This window comes from Asparagus officinalis, chromosome 1 (assembly GCF_001876935.1).
Source record: "Asparagus officinalis chromosome 1, Aspof.V1, whole genome shotgun sequence".
NCBI lineage: Eukaryota > Viridiplantae > Streptophyta > Magnoliopsida > Asparagales > Asparagaceae > Asparagus > Asparagus officinalis.
In genome coordinates this window covers 66644569-66650924 of record NC_033794.1, presented here as the reverse complement: position 1 = coordinate 66650924, position 6356 = coordinate 66644569, and positions in this window count along the sequence as shown.

Sequence of the window (6356 nt, the reverse complement as noted above, 5' to 3'; positions counted from 1 at the left end):
GAGACTACAACTCGTCCACTGGGGTAACCTAGGGGTTTAAAGGCTTGTTGTATGCGCTAAATACAACCGCGATTCCTGCGAAAGTGAGTTAGGATTTTCTTTTTATTTCCTTTGCTAGAGGACTAGAAAAAGTTTAGGTGTGGGGGTATTTGATAATCATATTTTTATTATAATTTTATACTCACATTATCTATTTTATATGAATAAATATACCATTAATAATTGTTGTTAGATTAGTTTGCACATAAATGAATGAAAATATAAATAAATATTATTAAATGAAAAAACCTCTCAAAATCTCTCTTCTCTATTTTGTAGCATGAAGCCCATCAAGCAAGTGAAGAAAATAATCAATTGAAGCCAAAAGCCAAAATGTCCAAAAGAAGCAAAATCCTCTTTATTTTCAAATGAGCTTGAAGGCCCAAAGCCCATCAAAAGAAAAAATGAATGAACTTGGATGCAAATAGTGGAATGAGATGGACTTGGATGCAAATACCACATGACCAAACCTGCTACAGGACCGAATTTAATAGGAGCTCTCAATTATTTTGCTATGGGCCGGTTGCTTGGGATTGCTTGGACTTTTGGTTTTGAAAATCAAATGGAGATGTAACTGGGCCGGACCTCAAGATGATTTGCTGCAGACCGAATTTAGCTTATCTTGGGTGGATTTTGTTTACAGATCATAAAAATCAAGTTGAGGACTTGGACTGCTGCATTGGACCGGAGTTGGCTTTTAAACACAATTGGACCGGACTGTTATGGGTGCTGCAGATTTAAAAAAAAAGAAATCAAGTGTGGGCCTAGACTTGCTTGCAAATTGAAAATCAAATGGGAAGTTTAAAGTGGGCCGGACTTGTTTGGGCTGGAGACTTGGAAAATCAAACATGGGCCGAAATCACAAGTGGTTGCAAAAGAATTTTGAAGAGGGCCGGATTTTGATTTTCTTTTGAAAATCAAATGAAAATCAATTAGGCCTCTTATGGAATTTTGAAGAGGGCCGGATTTTGATTTTCTTTTGAAAATCAAATGAAAATCAATTAGGCCTCTTATGATTAAGAACAAAAAAATAAATCAAAGGTGGAGATTGTTGCTTGGGGCTCAAGACAAATCCAATGGCTCATATTCATTGAAGATTACTATAAATAGGGGTAGAGAGTGAGGGGTTAAGAGTGTGAAAATTTTGTAAACTCCTTTTGGAGAGGAGGGCTACTCTTAATTGAGAAGGCCTTCCAAAAATTGTAACTTTAGTTGCAATTAATAAAAATAATTTTTTCCTCTTTAAATTTGTTCTTTCTCCTCTTGTTGAATGATGAGGATGGAGATGAAGAGCAATTTGAAGGTTTGCATTTCTTTTCTCTTTTATTTCTTTTTAGTAATTTCTTTATTATTGCTTATTAGTTAGATTTAAATTCATGCTTGTAGTGTAGATTTACTTCCTTGTCTTTTTATTTCTTTTTGCACTTTAATTTGTAGAATAGATTTATTTTTTTTTGCATTTAATTTTTGTAGTTTAGATTTTTATTTTCTTTGTAGTTAGATTTATTTCTTGTTCATAGTTTAGACTTTTCTTTTTATTTTTGTAATTAGTTCCTTTTCTTCTTGCTTTTATTTCTTAAGATGTGAATTTAATTCATGTAAGAATCTTGGAATTGTATGAAACTAGTCTAATTTCCTTTATATTGTATGAATTATTCTCTTGCACTTAAAATGTTCATGTTTAGGATAATCAACTAGAGAACTAATCGGTAGAAGAAGAATTTGATAATCTATGCTTATCTTAAATGGTTTGATAGGTTATGCTTATGAATTCTAGGATTATTATCATGTTGTTATTCTTATCATGAATAGTAATTTTAACTTAGATGATAATTTGATAGGTTACACTTTCCTTAAATGGTTTGATAATCTATGCTTAATAAATCTAAGTTGAAATATGATAAAAAGAGAATAGTTTATATTTTGTAATTGAAACTGGTTAGTGGATTATATTCTAGATTTCTTACCTCTTTTAAATCCTTCATCTTAACTTTCTTAAATTTTCTTTTCATTCTTAGTTTTATTTCTTGATTTTATTAATTCATTTAAATTTTCTTTTCATTCTTAGTTTTATTTCTTGATTTTATTAATTCATATTTCTTGCCTCGTGATTTCATTTATTCTTTGATTCTTCCTTCTCTCCTCTAAAATTCAATTTATTATTTTTTGCATATATTCACAACAATCACTCATCACAATCACACTTATTCTTTATTCCTAATTGTCACGCACAAAATATAAGAACCATTTCTAATAATCTCTTAAAATCACCTTCCTCGTGGGATCGATATTTTTTATACTATAACTTGATAAATTGTGCACTTGCAATTTTGGTAGATAATTATGCCGCATCAGCTGCCTCAGCCATTTTGGGCTGGGCCGCGTGCACAACTCTACGGTATCAGTGATCAGCTTTACCGCTAGAGGAGGAAGAAAATAAGTACTCCTCGTACTTAGCTTGGTCGAACTCGATCACAAGGGAGTTGACTGTCGTCCCCTCCATAACTTCGTCGAACTACGCCACCACCTTTTCGGTTGATGAAACGGTCACTCCCACTATGGTCGCTATCTTTTGTTAGGTGTAAAATTAGGGTCTCGATGTGAGATTTGTATTATCTGTGTATTTGTTACAAATCAATAAAATCCGGGATTTACAACAGAAGCGGAGAGAAGGCCCTCCTTGTTTGACGTAGGTTCTTTGGTAGCGGTAGGACGCCTCACTCGATGCTTGTGTTGAGTTTACTTCCCTTGGACGATCCAATCGAAGTAGAAGTGGAGTTTCAGTACGCGGTAGAAGCTTTGCGTGTGATTGAGTTCGAATATAACCGAGCTTGATGATTATCAAAGCCGAATGCTTAGAGAGGGCTAATATGCAAGAGTTTGCAAAGAGCCGAGAGTCTCAAATCTGAGTGCTTAGATTGAGTCTACTTCAACAATCAAGCAAAGAGCTAAGAGAGTTCTACCAAGCAAGCCAATGAGAGGGCCTCTTGAAGCGCCAAGAAGAAGCTAAGGTCCTTTTGAAAATATTACCAATAGCTAATGCTGAACCTTCTGGACCTCTTTCATGTTGGCAAAGAGGTCCTATAAATAGGCAATGGATGGCATAAGCCATCCTTTGATTTGTGGGATGTGACCACTAATAGGAGTAAGGAGTAGCATACTCCCCCTATAGGTATATGATGTGACCACTATAGGGGTAACGGGAGTCATGCCTTATTACCCAGGATGTGGGAAGTGGGAAGGCCCACTCCAACAAGCAAGCAGCCACTTGCACTGCTTATGCGAGATTGACAAGCTTGTAGACGAGCTTGAGAGCTACTTGAACATTCAAGCAAGCTTGTAGGCGAGCTTGGCGAACAGGCGACGTCGACTAGCGGGCCCCTCTAGCGTGTGAGTTGGTGTTTGTTGGCAAGATGGGTTCATGCAGACGAACTCACTACAGGCAAGCTTGACTCGTGCGGGCGAGCAAGGTGTTCAAGCGAGGTCAAACTCGTGCTGGCGAACTCGATAATCAGGCGAGCTTGACTCGTGCTGGCGAGTCAGGCAAACAGGTGAGATTGGCGATGTTTGGCACATGCAGATGAGTCAAACAAACAGGCGAGCTCCGCTTGGCCTCTTGAATGCAGGCGAGCTTGACTTGTGCTGGCATGTCAAGCAAGGTAGGCGAGCTTCGCTTGGCCTCCTGCTTACTTTGAGCACACAGGCGAGCTTTGGCTTGGCCTTAAGCTCACAGGCGAACTAGAATGGGTGAGGTTTGAGCTCTCTTGCGTAAAGGCAATTTTTATTGCCTACAACCATTAGTCGACTGAAAAGCTCTCGTTTCAGTCGACTGATTAGTCGATCAATCCGAGGCTTTTCCAGCCTTCAGGTTTTGTGCATGTGTGCATGTCTTAGACTCGTTTACTGATATGGCATAAACATGTACCAAAAAGGTTGCAAGCGCACAACCATGTCAAGTTATAGTATTTAAGATATCGATCCCACGAGGAAGGTGTTTTGTAGGAGAAAATATAAAATCGGTTCTTATATTGTGTGCGTGACAAATAGGAGTGATGAGTAAATGTGATTGTGGAGAGATAATGAGAGTGAAAGTGATAGTGTGTGAAACGACGCAAAATTTAAGTGAGAGTGGATGTGACAAAGAATGAGTGTGATCAATAAGGCAAGAAGGAAAAATAAATAAAATCAAGAAACAAATGAAAAATCAAGAATGAAGAACAAAATTCTAGAATAAAAGAAAATGCAAGAAATTAAAGATGGTGGATTCAATTATAGATATGGATAATCTAAAATTGAACCCACTTATTGGAAAAGGGTGATTCCCTAGAGGGTTCTAGCCTAAAGGCGAATCAAATAAAATAAAAATAAACAAAAAGAAAAACTAAACCCAAGAGGGTTCTAGCCTCAAGGTGAATAGTATAAGAAATTAAAATCTAACTATAAAATAAATTGCAAAATCTAAACTACAAAATAAAATTGTAAAAATTAAATGCAAGAAAATAAATCTACTCTATAAGCATAAAATAAATCTAAGGCAAGAGGGTTCTAGCCTATTGGCTATTTAACAAGAAAATAAAATCTAACTACAAGCATAGAAATAAATCTAAACTAATAAGCAATAAAAGAGAAAAAGAAAGAAATGCAAACCTTCAAATAATTCTCCATCTTCATCCTAATCTTCATCATCCAACAAAGAGAAGAAAAAAAAATTAAAGTGGTAAAAAAATTTTTACGATTAATTGCAACAAAAGTTACAATTTTGGAAGGCCTTCTCAATTAAGAGTAGCCCTCCTCTCCAAAAGGAGTTTATAAAATTTTCACCCCCTTAACCCCTCACTCTCTACCCATATTTATAGTAATCTTCAATGAATATGAGCCATTGGATTTGTCTTGAGCCCCAAGCAACAATCTTCACCTTTGATTTATTTGATTTTCAAAAGAAATTCAAAATCCAATTTGTAGCAACAAACAATAGTCCATTGGCATTTGATTTTCGGCCCATTCAAAAACTGATTTTCAAAGTTAACATTCAAGTCCAGCAGCAGCCATCAAGTCCGGCCTCTTTGAGTTCGCTCCATTTGATTTTCGTTTTGAATTAAATTCTGCAGCAGAGAGACTTAAGTCCGGTCTTGATTTGAATTCGGTCCATGTGATTTTCGTTTTGATTTGAATTCTGCAGCAACAAGCCCATGTCCAGTCCCTATTAATACTTCAATTGATTTTCAAAATGAAAATCTGGCCCAAGGCCCACTTTGGTGTTTCTTGTGAGCAGCAGCACATCCGGTTTCCCATTTGATTGAGAAAAACAATGAAACATAGCAACTCTGGCCCATTGATCTTCAATGCTTTAGAATTTCAAAATTAAGTCCGGCCCATTCTAGAGTTGAGCTAAGTCCAATGTCAGCAACCATCAAACTTTGCAGCCTTGGTTCCGGTCCACTGTAGCAGCGTGTGATTTTTGCATAAAAGTCCAATTCATTTTTAAGCAACCAAGTCCAAATCCGATTCCTTGCACACATGAGATTTTCAAAAATTAATTCTCTTATTTTTTTATTTACTCAAGGGTCTTTGTTGAGAGATGGGATTTTTTGATAATCTAATTGGAGCCAGTTATCACTCAAGAAAACATTCTTATATATAACTCTAAGGTATATTTTTAAGAAAATCTTCTCATTGTAGCAATACAAAACCAAGCCAAACTTAGAAATTTAATTTAAAAGTTTTAAAACTATAAAACATTTATTAAATTTTCCAAGACCATATATACAACTATAAAACATTTATTAATTTTTTTATTTTTTATTTTTTTTTATTTTTTTAAACTCTTTCATCCTTGGTGATTTTTTTTCTACTTTAACGGGCTTTCTAGGTGACCATTTAACGAGTTTTGGGCCAATGGATCCCAACCCAAATGGGCTTAGGTCATTAAGTATGGAAATACTCCTTGGGCTTAATTACTCGGTCAACTTAGGCTTAATAAGATAGAATCACCTTGAATTAAAGAGCTTTTTTTTGCCCATTTTTCGCACTCTTCTTTTGCATTTTTTTTTTGTATATGTATATATATTTTGAAAATATGTAAATCAAGACACTTTGAATAAAATTATTTTCAACTCTAAGTTAAGCATGTAAAAATTTCAAAATTTTAAATAAAAGTTCAAGTTAAGGCTTAAGTAAAGTATACTACTTTGAAAATCATTTCTTAAGAAATTTATTTAGAGTTATCATAAAAAGTGAACTTAAGTAAATAACTAACAATGGATTAGAAAATTTCAAATTTATCAACTAAATCAATTATTACATAACTCCATCAATTT